General features: G+C 45.5%; 1 long non-coding RNA gene across 1 annotated transcript; it reads right to left on the bottom strand.

Moving 5' to 3' along the window:
- Positions 1-920: 920 nt before the first annotated feature.
- LOC139247597 (uncharacterized) lies at positions 921-13,887 on the bottom strand. The gene is made up of 5 exons (XR_011590920.1): positions 13,483-13,887; positions 11,528-11,555; positions 3,754-3,806; positions 2,878-2,915; positions 921-1,935 (listed from the first exon to the last, which is right to left on the bottom strand). It is a non-coding gene; the product is annotated as an uncharacterized lncRNA (long non-coding RNA).
- Between the last annotated feature and the right edge of the window lie 573 nt (positions 13,888-14,460).

Raw genomic sequence — 14,460 nt, forward strand, 5'->3', positions numbered from 1 at the left:
CCTCTTCGCAGGCACTGGTTGTGGTGGCCTTGAGGGCGGACCAGGCGCTGTGGGCAGTTCAAGTAATATTATATCAAAACATAAGCAGGGAAATGCAAAGAAAACTCCATGGAAGTAAAATAAGAGAAGAGACTGAATATGGGAAGTCGTGTAAAACATGTCTCCAATACGCTACCACTTTGTTAACGCTACCATCCAAGACACGTTTTGTACCCCTTCCTTAATGGGGAAAGGCAAATTTCTTTCCCATTTTTCCCAGTGGTTGGTTTAAAGCTTCTAGCTGCAGTAAGATAGTAAGAATCAATATATATCAAATATGGCAAGATTCAATACCGATAAAAGGCAAATAGATTATTGTCCTAAAATTTATACTGTGCTGATTTCCGAATACTTAAGTTCTCAATCCCGTGGTACTTCTTCAAAAATATTTTCTTCCTACATGTAATAAATGGACATTTTAAGCGTAAGTATTGTTTATTTTTCCAGCTACATGCAGCTTAATATTCAAACTTTGCCTCAAATGTAAGTTTAAATGAATGCTTCTGATCAACAATGCAACATATGATAAAAGACGTCCACAACATGTTATCAATGAAATAAATTAGTAAAAGATATATGACAAGTGTCTGAGCGAGAAGGGTGTCGAGGGGTATGTGAATAGATGTTGATGAGGAAAGGCGGGAGGAGGCTCGAGTGGTACATAAACTGAATGGACTGGTTGGGCCAAGTGGCCTGTTTCTGGGCCAGATATCTAAACTAATGCTATATATGTTGATACATGGAACTGCTACCATGTGATAATTATGCAATGTTGTATAATTTCGAAGAAAAAACGATCAATCATGAAGCCAAAAAAAAGATGCAATATAGGTGTAGGTTTTCATCTTTACCAACAGAGCATTAAGCCTTTTCTGTGCGAAGCTTAGAATTGAAAATGCGGCGCTAACAATTGCAAGCCTGTGATAGAACCCGCACCAATTTATGTTCTGATATTAACAGAAAGGAACTCTGGCTAGTTGTATTAGGTTTGTGTGAAATTTTCTGGAGGAATTCCAAGACTGCAATTCGCCCACCTGATGTTTAATATCCAGGCGCTAAAGACGAGTATCCCGAACCTCCTCCCACCATTCGGCCCAATGTGGCAGTTGTGTCCACGGGTCTTGGTGAAGAACATATATCAAAGGTGCGGAGAATTGATGGGCGTCAATTTGCAGCCGGAGGCATCCGAACCGCAATAAACCTAAACACCTACCTGATGGACCTGTATCCATGCAGACTCGTGCTCCTGAGCCCATGCATACGCATGCGTAAAGATCAAGGTATCCCAGGAGGGCATGCAAATCACGTGAGCCAGCTAAACCAATCAGAAAGGCGTTTCTCATTCTGCTTATGGAGATTCCATTTATATACAGAATCCCCAATAAACTTAACAGGAATCGCGCCAAAAATACATGTACACAACATTGAAATAAAAAAAAATATTAACTTTTGAAATGATTAAACACGATTTTTAAAAATTATTATTTTCACCATTATGCTGGTAAAAGACAGCCTCATGCTTTCTTTTACCAGGCGTAAGAGTTTCATTGGCATTATCTGGAGAAGAATTAGGCAAATAGCCCAACTCTCCACCAGAGGATGACCATTTCCTGGGGGTGTGGAGGATGATCCAAGAAGATTCTTAACAAATTGCAAGTTGTGAGATTTCTCACAAGCGCAGCCGATGCATAGAGCCAGGACTTGCAGGCACATATGGCCATGTACGTGGTCATACGGCACGGAAATTCTGGGCTGTTATTTCTTTTTCACTTCAGCATACAAGCTGGTCTCTTTAGCAGTGACTAAGGTAGCTTCCTTCCGATTCACAGCTCCCATATTCAAAGTAGCATAAGTGATCTCCTGATGGTCGCTCTCTCGTACTTCAGAATACATTCCCTGCGAAGCATAACGTGAAGAAAGTGCAGAAGTAAATTATACAAATATAATCTGACTCTTTCCTTCTCTCGAACTTTTGCTGTCTCTCCATATCAATCTATCTCATACCCACATTACTTTTTAAACATTCGTTCACGGGATGTGTGTGTCGCAAGGCCGGCATTTATTGCTCATCCCGAATTGCCTTTGTGAAGGTGGCGGTGAGCTGCATTCCTAATTCCCTGCAGTCCTTGTGGTGAAGTCATTCCCACAGTGTTCACTTTGTGTAGCTGTTTGGTACAGCTGAGAGGGCAGTTAAGAGCTAACCACATTACTGTTTGTCTGGAATCACATATCGGCCAGACCGAGTAAGGACGGGAGATTTCCTTCCCTAAAGGACACTAGTGAACCAGATGGGTTTTTACAACAATACGGTTACCATCACTAATACTAACTTTTTATTACCGATTTATTTAATAAACTGAATTTAAATTCCCCAGCTCCTGTGGCGGGATTGAATTCCCGTCCCTGGATCATTATTCGAGGCGTCTGGATTATTAGTCCAATAACATAACCACCATGCTACCGTCTGGACCTGGCCCTCTGCCTTTCACTCTCGATCTTTCTCTCCATCGCTGTCTCCCTCTCCGACTCGCACATACGCATTCTCTCCATCTTTGTTTCTGCGGCTGTCTGCCTCGATGGCTGGCTGTCACTTTCTGTTTCTCTCTCGCCATGACTCTTTTTCTTTCTCTCTAACTATCTCTCTATGTCACTCTGTCTTTCCCTCTATGGTGCCTCTCTCTCTCCTTCTCACTCATGCTCTCTCTATCTCGGCCTTGCTCACTCTCCGTCTCTCTCTCTCGCTCACTCAATCTATTCAGGTCCACCACTCCCTCTACAGGAGGTGTTTGCAGAGCGAGAAGCTTAATAATCTGTATTTGAAAACAAAAATATGCTTACATTTGAGTCAGGATGTGAAGGAAGATTGGCGGTGTCATCTAAAAAGCAGAACATTTATTTTGGATCAGTTTCTGCCTGCTTTCCCAGCGAGACTCAATGGGCTAGAATATCAACTTACTGCTCGAGCATAAATCAGCCATTTGGGATTGGCCAGCCACAATAGTATACGCCTAATTATCTAGTACCATTACAATCCGTTAATGGGTGATCAACACTGGGATCAGGCCCGTGCAGCAAGCTGAAAATCATCTCCAATATTAGATATGGGCAATAAGGGCCATGTAAAAGGGCCAAACAATGTAATATTCTGATTGATAATAATCGTTGCTCCATTTGTACTAGCTCCCATTACTGTCAATGAGAGTACACCCCAAAACACAGAAAGACAACACAATAATTATAAAAAAGTCATATATTTAAAATTAATTCAAACTAAAATGAAAGTTTAATGAAAAAATATATATCTTTGATAATCTTTTAAAATTGTTATAAAAGTGTTAAAAATTAACACCTTAATAGACAGGGTATATATAATAGAAATTAGTTATACAATTTAATCATTCTACCTTTTCAACTGAGGAGTATGAGTTTGAAGCACATTCGCTGAGGAAGTGACCCAAATCTCTATCCGTGAAGGTCCTTTTCCCGGGGATGATTGTGATTTGCCTAAACCCGGAACTTGCATTTATACTTCGGGCGTGTGCGCACACTGTACTATTCCGCAGAGACTGCAGTTTCCGCCCCGGGAGTCTGTTTGGGATTTGGAGCATTTTGAAGCGCAACTGTGAATCTCAAACTTGCTGTCCATTTCAACGGCAAATTATTGGCCAGTTCTTGTTGATTAAAGCCAGCAACTACCGTCAACACTACACTTACATGTGTTATCAGCAACTTCGGGATTTGTGACTCCACCTGCAGAGGCTCTACTTCTGCAACATAAACAAAAATGCTGACTCCTAAATGTGCGTCCAAATTAATGTTTATCTGATGCAGATGTAATAAATCGTAGTTCAATTGACTGATTAAAGTACAATTGTATATTTTGCATAAAATTATGAGTATCAAATTAAAGCGTGTCTCAAGATATTCTTATGGAGTGATTGACAGCAAAAACATTTCTGTGGCCATCTGAACATGTGATTCGCCCCCGCCCACTTTTTGCACATGAGTGATGTCATCGAGGTGCGGCTGCACATGCGCAGAACGGCACAGTTGCGTTTGCAGTGTAATTTTGATGAGCTCTGTGCGAGACGGGCCCTCACTGGATCTGTACCGAGAATGGAGGATCGAAAGGGAGAGCAGAGAGGGAAGGACATCAAGGAGAGGGTTTGGAGAGAGGGGAGGGATAAATAGGGGCTTGAGGTAGAGGAGGGGAAGAGAGAGGTCGGAGAGAGATGGTTTGGAGAAAGTGGATTGGAGAGAGAAGGGATACAGTAGAGAGAAAGGGGTCGGAGAGGGAAGAGCAGAGTTGAGAGGTGTGGACATAGAGAGGGGAGAGAGAATGAGCGGAGCGAGGGAAGGGAGAGAAAAAGCGGGATTGGAAGTAGAGAGGGGAGGGAGAAATAGGGACTTGAGGTAAAGGAGGGTAAGAGAAAGGTCGGAGAGAGAGAGAGTGTCAGAGAGAGAGGGTTTCCATAAAATGGTTAGGAGAAAGAGAAGAGAGGTGGTAGAGAGAGAGGGGTCGGAGATGGGAGTGAGAGGGGTAGGAGAGAGTTGAGAGACGATGAGGATTTGGAGAGAGGAGAGAGATAGATTTGGAGAGAGAGGGGGTCGGAGAAAGTGGATGGCAGAGAGAGAATAGAGAGGGTAGCGAGAGAGAGGTCATAGAGAGGGGAGTGAGCTCTGTTGGAGAGTCGGGAGCGAAAGAGAGGTATGAGAGTAATGGTTGGAGAGAGGGGACGGAGAGGTGTTGGAGAATGGGAAGAGAGTTGAGAGAGAGAGGGGTTGAGGGAAGAGAGAGATATTGGAAGAGTGTGGGGAGCGAGAGAGAGGGGTTGGGGAGATGGGAGATAGAGGGAGAGAGAATGAAAGGTTGGAGATAGAGAGGATGGGGAGAGAGAGATCAGAGAGGGCGTCGGAGAGAGAGGCATTAGAGGAAGTGAATAGGATAGAGAGAAGGGAGAGGGTATGTTACGTATTTAACACCTTGCAACCTGTATTACACTACCACCAGAGGGCTCCCTGTTGGAGTCCCAATGGATCCCGGCATTCTTTGGGAGCACGGGATATAAGCAGGTAACCCACGAGGTACCTGCACTCTGTAAACTTATTAAAGGAGCTAAGGTCACACTTGCTCTTTGTGCACAGTACTCAATTTCATCCTTTATTATGAACGCATCAATCGGCGATGAGATAATGAACAACCGCGTGAAAATTCAAAGAACAGTTGGTATCCCAGAGAGTGGTGAACCTGTGGAATTCTCTACCACAGAAAGTTGTTGAGGCCAATTCACTAAATATATTCAAAAAGGAGTTAGATGAGGTCCTTACTACTAGGGGGATCAAGGGGTATGGCGAGAAAGCAGGAATGGGGTACTGACGTTGAATGTTCAGCCATGAACTCATTGAATGGCGGTGCAGGCTAGAAGGGCCGAATGGCCTACTCCTGCACCTATTTACTATGTTTCTATGTTTCTATCCTGGAGAAGTTCTCTGAAGGTGATGATTGGGAGGCCCCCGTGGAGACACTCAACCAATACTTTGTGGTCAACGAGCTGGAAGCGGACGAGAATGCTGCCAAATGAAGTGCGATTCTCCTAACTGTCTGTGGGGCAACAACCAATGGCCTCAGAAAGAATCACCTAGTTCCGCTAAAACCAAAAGCTATATCCGATGAAGAATTGTGTATGCTGGTCTGGGAGCACCTAAATCCTAAGGAAAGCGTTTTTATGGCGAGATATCGGTTCAACACATCGGAGGGCCAGGAAGTGGCGAGCTATATCGCCGAACTAAAGCGCCTCGCAGGACATTGCGAATTTGAGGGATTCCTGGATCTTAGTGACTTTTTTGTAATGGGCAATGGCCATGAGGTAATCCTTCGCAAACTGTTGACTCTTGAAACTCCGAATCTAAGTAACGCCATAACGATAGCCCAGGCATTTATGTCCACCAGTTAAAACACCGAACACATTTTGCAGAGTAAAGAAGTAACATCATTTTTGAGCAGGAATGTACATGGCAGAAGGTAAACGCCGGCAGCTGCTGCACGAACTCAGACCCAGAGTCCGCCATCAATCGTTAATGCGAGGCAGATAACACTTTGTTGGCGCTGTGGAGGTGATCATCGGCCCATCAATGCCCCTTAAAGCACTATGGGTGGAACGGTTGCACAACAATGGGACACCTCCAGCGAATGTGCAGGCGAGCTGCATCGCTGCAAACGCTGCAAACCACCGCGTTGCAGAGGATGACCGATCCACTGTGGATCAGGCTGAATTGGAGGCTCGTTCCGAGAAGACAGAAGTGCACGATGTACCCACATTCACCACGAAATGTCCACCAATAATATTGAAATTTGAACTAAATGGAATTCGAGTGTCAATGGAACTGGTCATCGGTGCGAGTCAGTCCATAATGAAAAAAAGGCCTTCGACAGGCTGTGGGGCAGCAAGGCACGCAGGCCCAAGCTCAGCCCCACTCATACCAAACTAAATACTTACCCCAAGAAACTAATCCCTGTAATTGGCAGTGCAGAAGTCAAAGTCTCCTAGCATGGAGCAGTTCACAAACTTGTGCTGTGGATTGTGCCGGGGATGGCCTCACATTGTTTGGCAGAAGCTGGCTGGGAAAAATACGCTGGAACTGGGACGACATCGGAGCGCTTTCGTCCATTGACGACGGCTCCTGTGTCCAGGTTCTGAGCAGGTTTCCATCGTTGATTGAGCCAAGCATTGGAAGCTTCTCGGGGGCGAAAGTGCACATCCATTTGGTTCCCGGTACGTGACCCATCCACCAAAAGGCAAGGGCGGTACCATATACCATGTGTGAGAAAGTGGAAATTGAGCTGGATAGACTGCAGCAAGAAGCATCATCCCACCAGTAGAAGTCAATGAGTAAGCCAGTACGATTGTCCCCGTACTTAAAGAGGAAAGCGCGGTCAGAATTTGGGCGGACTATAAAGTAAAAATTAACCGTTTTTCGCTACAGGACCAGTATCCGCTACCCAAGGCAGATGATATATTTGCGACCCTGGCTGGAGGGAAGAAGTTCGCTAAGCTGGACCTGACCTCGGCCTACATGCAAGAGCTTGAGGAGTCTTCGAAAGGCCTCACCTGCATCAGCACGCATACAGGTCTGTTCAACTGTAACAGACGCCCATTTGGGATTCGGTCGGCCGCGGCAATCTTCCAATGCAAGAAGGAGAGCCTGCTAAATTCAGTTCCGCGCACCGTGGTTTTCCCGGACGATATACTGGTTACAGGTCGGGAAACCATTGAGCACTTGAAACTCTTGAAGATGTTCTTAGTCGGTTGGATCGCATGGAACTCAGGTTGAAACGCTCGAAGTGTGTTTTCCTGGCACAGCAGGTCGAGTTCTTGGGAAGAAGAATTGCAACAGACGGCATCAGACCCTCCGACGCCAAGGCGGGTGCCATGAAGAATGCGCCGAAATCATAGAACGTGACGGAGCTGCGCTTGTTCCTGGGACTCCTTAATTCTTTCGGTAATTTCCTGCCTGGGTTAAGCACTCTGCTAGAATCCCTACATGCGCTAATTTGCAAGGGAGAAGACTGGATATGGGGGAAGTCACAAGAGGCTGCCTTTAAGAAAGCCAGGAATCTGTTGTGTTCAAACAAACTGCTTCTCATGTATAACCCTTGTAAACAATTAGTGCTAGCTTCTGACACGTTGTCATATGGGTCGAGTGTGTGTTGAAGCAGGCAAACGAATCTGGGATTTCGCAACCGTTCGCTTATGCTTCCAGAAGTTTGTCCAATGCCGAAAGGGCCTAAAGCATGAATGGAAAAGTGGATCTGGCGCGCGTTTACGGGCAAAGAAAATGCATCAGTACTTTTTAGCCTCAAGTTCGAGCTTGAAACCAACCACAAACCGCAATATTGCTGTTCTCTGAGACCAAAGGGATTAATACCAATGCCTCTGTCCACATCCAAAGATGGGCGCTCATGCTGTCGGCATACTACTATGTAATCCACCACAGACCGGGCACAGAGAACTGTGCTGATGCTCCCCGTCGTCTGCCATTGCCCACCTCCGGGATGGAACTGACACAGCCTGCGGAATTGCTCATGGTAATGGAGGCATTGGAAAACGAAAATTCCCCCGTTGCAGCCCGCCAGATCAGGACCTGGACCAGCCAGGATCATTTAATGTGATTGGTAAAAAAAATTTGTACTCCATGGGAGCTGGTCCAGTGTCCCTGCGGGGATGCAGGATGCAAATCAGCCATCCCACAGGTGCAAAGACGAAATGTTCTTGCAGGCGGACTTTCTGTTGTGGGGCAATCGTGTGGTCTTGACCAAGGAAGGCAGAGATATGTTCATTTGTGAACTGCACAGCACTCACCCAGGCATTGTAATGATGAAAGCCATAGTCAGAACCCAAATGTGCTGGCCCGGCATCGACTCAGATTTAGAGTCATGCCTGCACCAGTGCAACGCTTGCTCTCAGCTGAGCAATGCACCCAGGGAGGCACCGTTAATTTTGTGGTCGAGCCCTCCAAACTGTGGTCGAGGATCCACGTGAATTATGCGGAACCATTTCCAAGCAAACTGTTCTTGGTTGTTGTGGATGCTTACTCAAAATGGATTGAATGTGCAAAAATGTCTGTAAGCACGTCCACGGCCACTTTTGAAAATCTACGAGCCATGTTTGGCACTCACGGCCGGCCTGATGTCCTAATCAGCGACAATGGCCCGTGTTTCACCAGTGCTGAATTCAAGGAATTGATGACCCGCAATGGAATCAAGCACGTCACATTTGCCCCATTTAAGCACACATCCAAAAGCCAGGCAGAACGGACAGTTCAGACCCTCAAGCAAGCCTTGAAATGCATGTCGGAAGGACCCCTGCAGACCTGACTATCCTGATGCTGCTCAGCTACCGCACCAGACCCGACTCACTCACCGGGTTCCAGCAGCCGAAATGCTCATGAAAAGCACGCTCAAAACAAGACTCTCTCTTGTCCAGCCTGGTCTCCATGAATACGTGGAGGGCAGGCGGCATCAACAAAGTGTTTACCATGAACACGCGAAATTGTAATGCGAAATTGAGGTCAAGGACACTCTGTTTGTTCTCACTTATGGACATGGTCCCAAATGGCTCACTGGCACGCTAATAGCCAAAGAGGGGACTAGGGTGTTCAATGTCAAATTGTCCAATGGATTAACGTGCAGAAACAATTTGGCTCAAATCAAATCGCAGATAACCAACAGATACGAACAACCCGAAGACGACAGCTCCAAGTTTGATCCTCCAAGACACACACAAGTGGCAACTGACATTATGGTTGTCCAGGAAGCCGAAATCAACATTCCCAGCTGCCCGGCAAGGCTGGTTGCCCAGCAGCCCAGTGAAGAACTAACCAACTCACCCACACCCACATTTGTACCGAGACAATCGACAAGGGAGCGGAACGCCCAAGATCGTCTCACCGTGTAAATAAGTGCACTATTGACTTTACGGGGGAGTGATGTTATGTATTTAAGCACTTGCAATCTGTATTATACTACTACCAGAGGGCCTATCTGTTGGAGTCCCGTGGAATCCCAGCGTCCCTTTGGAACACGGTATATATCCAAGACACCCACGAGGTGCCTGTACTCTGGAGTCTAGTTGCACGAGCGAACGTCACAATTGCTCGTTGTACACAATACTCAGTTTCATCCTTTATTAAGAAGGCATCAGGGTAGAGAGAGGATTCCGAGAGGGGGAGCGAGAGGGGTTGGGGAGAGAGAGGAGGAGAGAGAAAGAGGGCTTGGAGAGAGAGGAGAGGGAGGGGAGAGAGAAAGAGGGATTGGAGGTACAGGATGGGCGAGAGAGAGGTCGGAGAGATGGCGTCGGAGAAAATAGTTTTGGAGAAAGTGGATAGGAGAACGAGAAGTGAGAGGATAGAGAGGGGTTGGAGAGTGGAGTGAGAGGGTTTGCATAGAGTGGAGAGAGAAAGAGTATTTGGAGAGAGGGGAGGGATAGAAGTCGGAGAGTGAAGGGGTCGGAGAGAGAGTGTTTGGAGAAAGTGGATGGCAGAGAGAAGAGAGAGAGTAGAGAGAGGAGTCGTAGAGAGGGCATTGAGACGTGTTGGCGAGTGGGGAGAAAGAGAGGAAAGAGAGAAGGGTTGGAGAGAGGGGTGAGAGGTGTTGGAGAATGGAGAGAGAGAGGGGTGAGGGAGAGAGGAGTTGGAGAGAGAGGAGACAGAATGAAGGGTGTGAGGTAGAGAGGACAGAGTGAGAGAAGTCAGAGAGAGCGGGCTTGGAGAAAGTGGATGGGAGAAAGAGATGAGTGTAGAGAGAGACGGGTCGCAGTGAGGGGAGAGGGAGAAGGGAGAGAGTGAGCGGGGTCAGAGAAGAGACAGTTTTTCAGAGCGAGAGAGAGAGGAATAAGCGCAGAAAATGAGAGTGGGGTCGGCGAGAGGGGAGGAAGAGAGAGAGAGAGATAGGGATGTCAGAGATAGAGAAAGAGGTGGGATAGGAGGGAGGGGATTCAGGGAGGGAATGGGATTAAGGGGGAGAGAGGAATTCAGGAATTTGGTGGGACAGTATGGAGAGTACAGTGGGGATGGGGGCAGAACATGATCGAAGTCTAAATGTGGGGGAGGCGGAAGATGTTGGTAAACAGCGATCCAAACGGCAATACTGCAGAAACTCCAGAAATCACGAAAGTGTCACTATTCACGTTACCCTGTTAACAATCCGTGCCGCACACCAAATTTCCCCTCTATGGCGGGGGGCGGGTGTGGTGTGGGGGTGGGGGGGGGAGAATGGAATGAACTTGGGATTGGTGGGTATTACTAGGTCAGGAAACGTAGGTTGGGGGACTTGCGAGATTGGGTCAGGAACTTTAGTTGGAGGGCGTGCGGGATTGGGTCAGGAACTTCGGTTGGGGAGCGTCCGGGATTGGGTCAGTGACTTTGGTTGGGGGCATGAGGGATTGGGTCAGGTACTTGGGTTGAGAGCATGAGAGATTGGTTCAGGAAGTTCGGTTAGGGAGTGTGCAGGATTGCATCAGGAACGTGGGTTGAGGAGGGTGCGGGATTGGGTCAGGAATTTTGCTTGGGAGCAAGAGCGATTGGGTCAGGAACTTGGGTTGGTGGGAGTTGATGAAGAATTTTGACTGGGTGGCTGCAAGTCAGTCGGTGGGCTTGGGGTGGGAAGTCCATCAGGAACTTGGGCTGGCGGGGGCGGAGGATTAGGTAATGAACTTGGGCGAGGAGCTAGAGGCAGGAACATGCTTGGTGGTTGGGATAAGGTGTAAACCTGTGAGAGTGCGCTCTATTCTATCTGTCGACGGCAGTCAGATTGGCTCGAATTACACTTTGCAAAGTCACTGATTATGTAGGCAGGGTTGTTCTAATTACACATTCCAGTGAAAATGCTGGGTAAGTTTTATCCTCCAAGGGGAACAATCAGCAATCAGTCATATAATCAAGGAGACCCAATCAGAGCTTTGGTGTTACAAATGTGTGTCCATATTCTTACCTCTCATTACTTTGCCTTCTTATTTGTCCTGGAGAAAAATAATAAAAGAATGGGAATGTTTTTGAAAAATTGTTACCTTTCCCAATAAAGTGACTTAAACTAACAGCATTTCCACTGTTCAATACTTATTACAGATCAATCAGATAAAAGGATTCATATACACCCTCCCTAAAAGAAAACAAGGAAAGGTGACTTGTTCACGCACAAAGTTGCAAGAAAATTTACAATCAGAAAAAAGCTAACATGGAACCAGTTTCCTCTCAATGGCATCTCCACAACAGGGCTGATTACTTGCAGTTGCAGCTGTAGAAATTCGTCTTTTCCTACCCCAACTTGATGGTAGCTAAATCGTAAAATATTACCAAATTAAATAGTATTGGGCCGAAATTTGCCGTCGAAGGCATACCTCTGGATTACACCACCCGCAAAAAAATCTTAACGATCCTGCTGGCTCCGGGGTTTTGGAGACTTCGGGTCCTTGGCCTGTCGGCCTATCCCAAGATAAAGGTCCACGGTTCTCAGGGACGCAAGCGGTTCGGAAGCCTCCCTGGGATCACGTGAGCCAGGTCAACCAATTAGAAAGAAGGATTCCTCGTAACCTTCCAGGGATTCCATTTAGAAACTGAATCCCCATCAGCTCATAAGGCATCTCCAAATAAATAAGCTCATGAGAAACCGCCAAATTATTAAATAATATGTACAATTCTAATAAAAAATGTATGTTACCCCATTGAAAATTAATTAAATGCCCCTTTGATGAAGCTTTCAAATTGAAAATTTAAATTTTTGAAAAATAAGAAAAATTTTTGAATGCTGGTCAAAATATACATGAGCTAATTTAAAAAGGCTTTGTCTGTTTTAATCATGTTGAAAATAATGGGATTGGATTTGCGGCCCATGCGGGTCTATGGAATTTTCCAACAAGCCCACAGTTGCAGCAGAGCCTGGTCTCCAATCGTCTTGGATCGACTTGCCATTGGACCAAGACCTTGCTCTGTCAAGTTCGTATGGTAGCTGGTGTGCAATGCCGCCACCCACCCCCAACCCCCCACATTAAGAGAATTCACCCACTGGCATCTTCAACAATTTAAAATGAATTTCGGGACCTACGGGTCTGTACGAGGTGCCCATAGGTGCCCCGCATGTTCCGGGTTAATACATGCACTCGCTTGAGCTGAAACCCGCAAATTACGATCTGCCAAAAATCCGCTTGAACGACCATACGCATCTGAAAGAATAGAGCATTTACTGGTGGAGAATTCGACTATTTGCTCAACTTCTGCCTTCGAATTCCCTTTATATTTTTGCATTGCTAAAGGAGGACTAAGTCTTGCTTTTTGCCAGCGTAAGAGTTAAAAAAAATAGTTCAATTAAATTTAATCACGCATTGATATATTAAAGACCCTGTCCAATAAGCTAAGGTTATTTTTAGACCCGTTAAATTGCATTAAACAAATCAAATAATTAAATGTTATTGTAAATATTTGAATAAATTTTATTTTAATTAATTTGAAACATGTCATATTTTCTTCGTATGTTCGTGTATTTTTTAAGTGATCCCCATTCATACTTATGTGAGCTCAGTGCAACTAGAATCGAGGGATATATGGGAATATTGCCGAGAAGTGGAGTTGAGGTAGAAGATCAGCCATGATCTTAATGAATGGCAGAGCATGCTCGAGGGGGTGAGTAGCCTGCTCAAGCTCCTAATTCTTATTTTCTTATGTTCATATGATATCGGCCGTGCAAAATGCGGGCCAATTTCTCGACAGATCTAACTAGACATGCAGCCTTTCAAATCGAACGGACGGAACATTTCAACATTTGTTTAAACATCACCTTACACAATCTTAATGCTGGATTTGGGTTACAGGTTTTTTTTGCATGGTGCGACCAGCTTTTTGACTATATTAATTTATATGAAAAATTCGTATAGTTTTTCCATGATCACTTACTTCTCTTTCTGATCAAAAGGCAGATAATCACCACAAACAGTAAAGCAATGACCACAACAGCGCATCCCAGGCCGACATTAAGCAATACTCCGTTGTCTGCATCTACACAGTGATTAAAAAAACGGACATTTCTAAGAGTTCATCTGCAACGAAGACATGTCAGCATTTTTTCCAGCAGAAAATGAAATGGCCCCAGATGTTCTTTTTGGGCTGTCTGGTTCATTTGCTTCAGTCGCACTTTATACGCCATGCCCGAAATTAAGTTCCATTGACGTGAATATGATGCTATGGTGTCAAATTGAACATGATTGGTTGAGAATGAAATAGAAAGCTGTAGACTGCAGGCAGGTATCAATGAACTGGGCAGGTGGACAGAACAGTGGGAAACGGAATTCAATCTGGAGAAGTGTGAGGCAATGCATTTGCGGTGGGCCAACAAGGTTAGGAAATATACATATAAATGGTAGGACACTGAGAAGTGTAGAGGAACAAAGGGACCTTGGAGTGCATGTCCACAGATTCCTGGCAATAGAGAAGGTGGGTTAGAAGGCGGACGGAATACATACCTTTATTAGCCAACGCATAGAATACAAGAGCAGGGAGGTTATACTTGAACTGTATAAAACACTAGTTAGGCCACAGCGAGAGTACTGGTCACGACATTATAGGATATATGTGATTGCACTGGAGAGGGTACAGAGAATATTAACGAGGATGTTGCCTGGATTGAAGAATTTTAAATGTGAAGAAAGATTGCATAGTCTGGAGTTGTTTCTTTGGAAAGTGGAGACATAGTGAAACTAATTTCGGCATATAAAATTATGGGCCTGGACAGAATGGAAAGGACGGACCTGTTTCTTTTAGCAAAGGTTCAATAACAAGGGGGCTTAAATTTAAAGTAATTGGTAGGCTATTTAGAGGGGATTTAAGGTGGTAGCGGATCAGCCGTCCTTTAATATCTCTACATTTACAGATTAC

Source organism: Pristiophorus japonicus, unplaced genomic scaffold, assembly GCF_044704955.1.
Source record: "Pristiophorus japonicus isolate sPriJap1 unplaced genomic scaffold, sPriJap1.hap1 HAP1_SCAFFOLD_273, whole genome shotgun sequence".
NCBI lineage: Eukaryota > Metazoa > Chordata > Chondrichthyes > Pristiophoridae > Pristiophorus > Pristiophorus japonicus.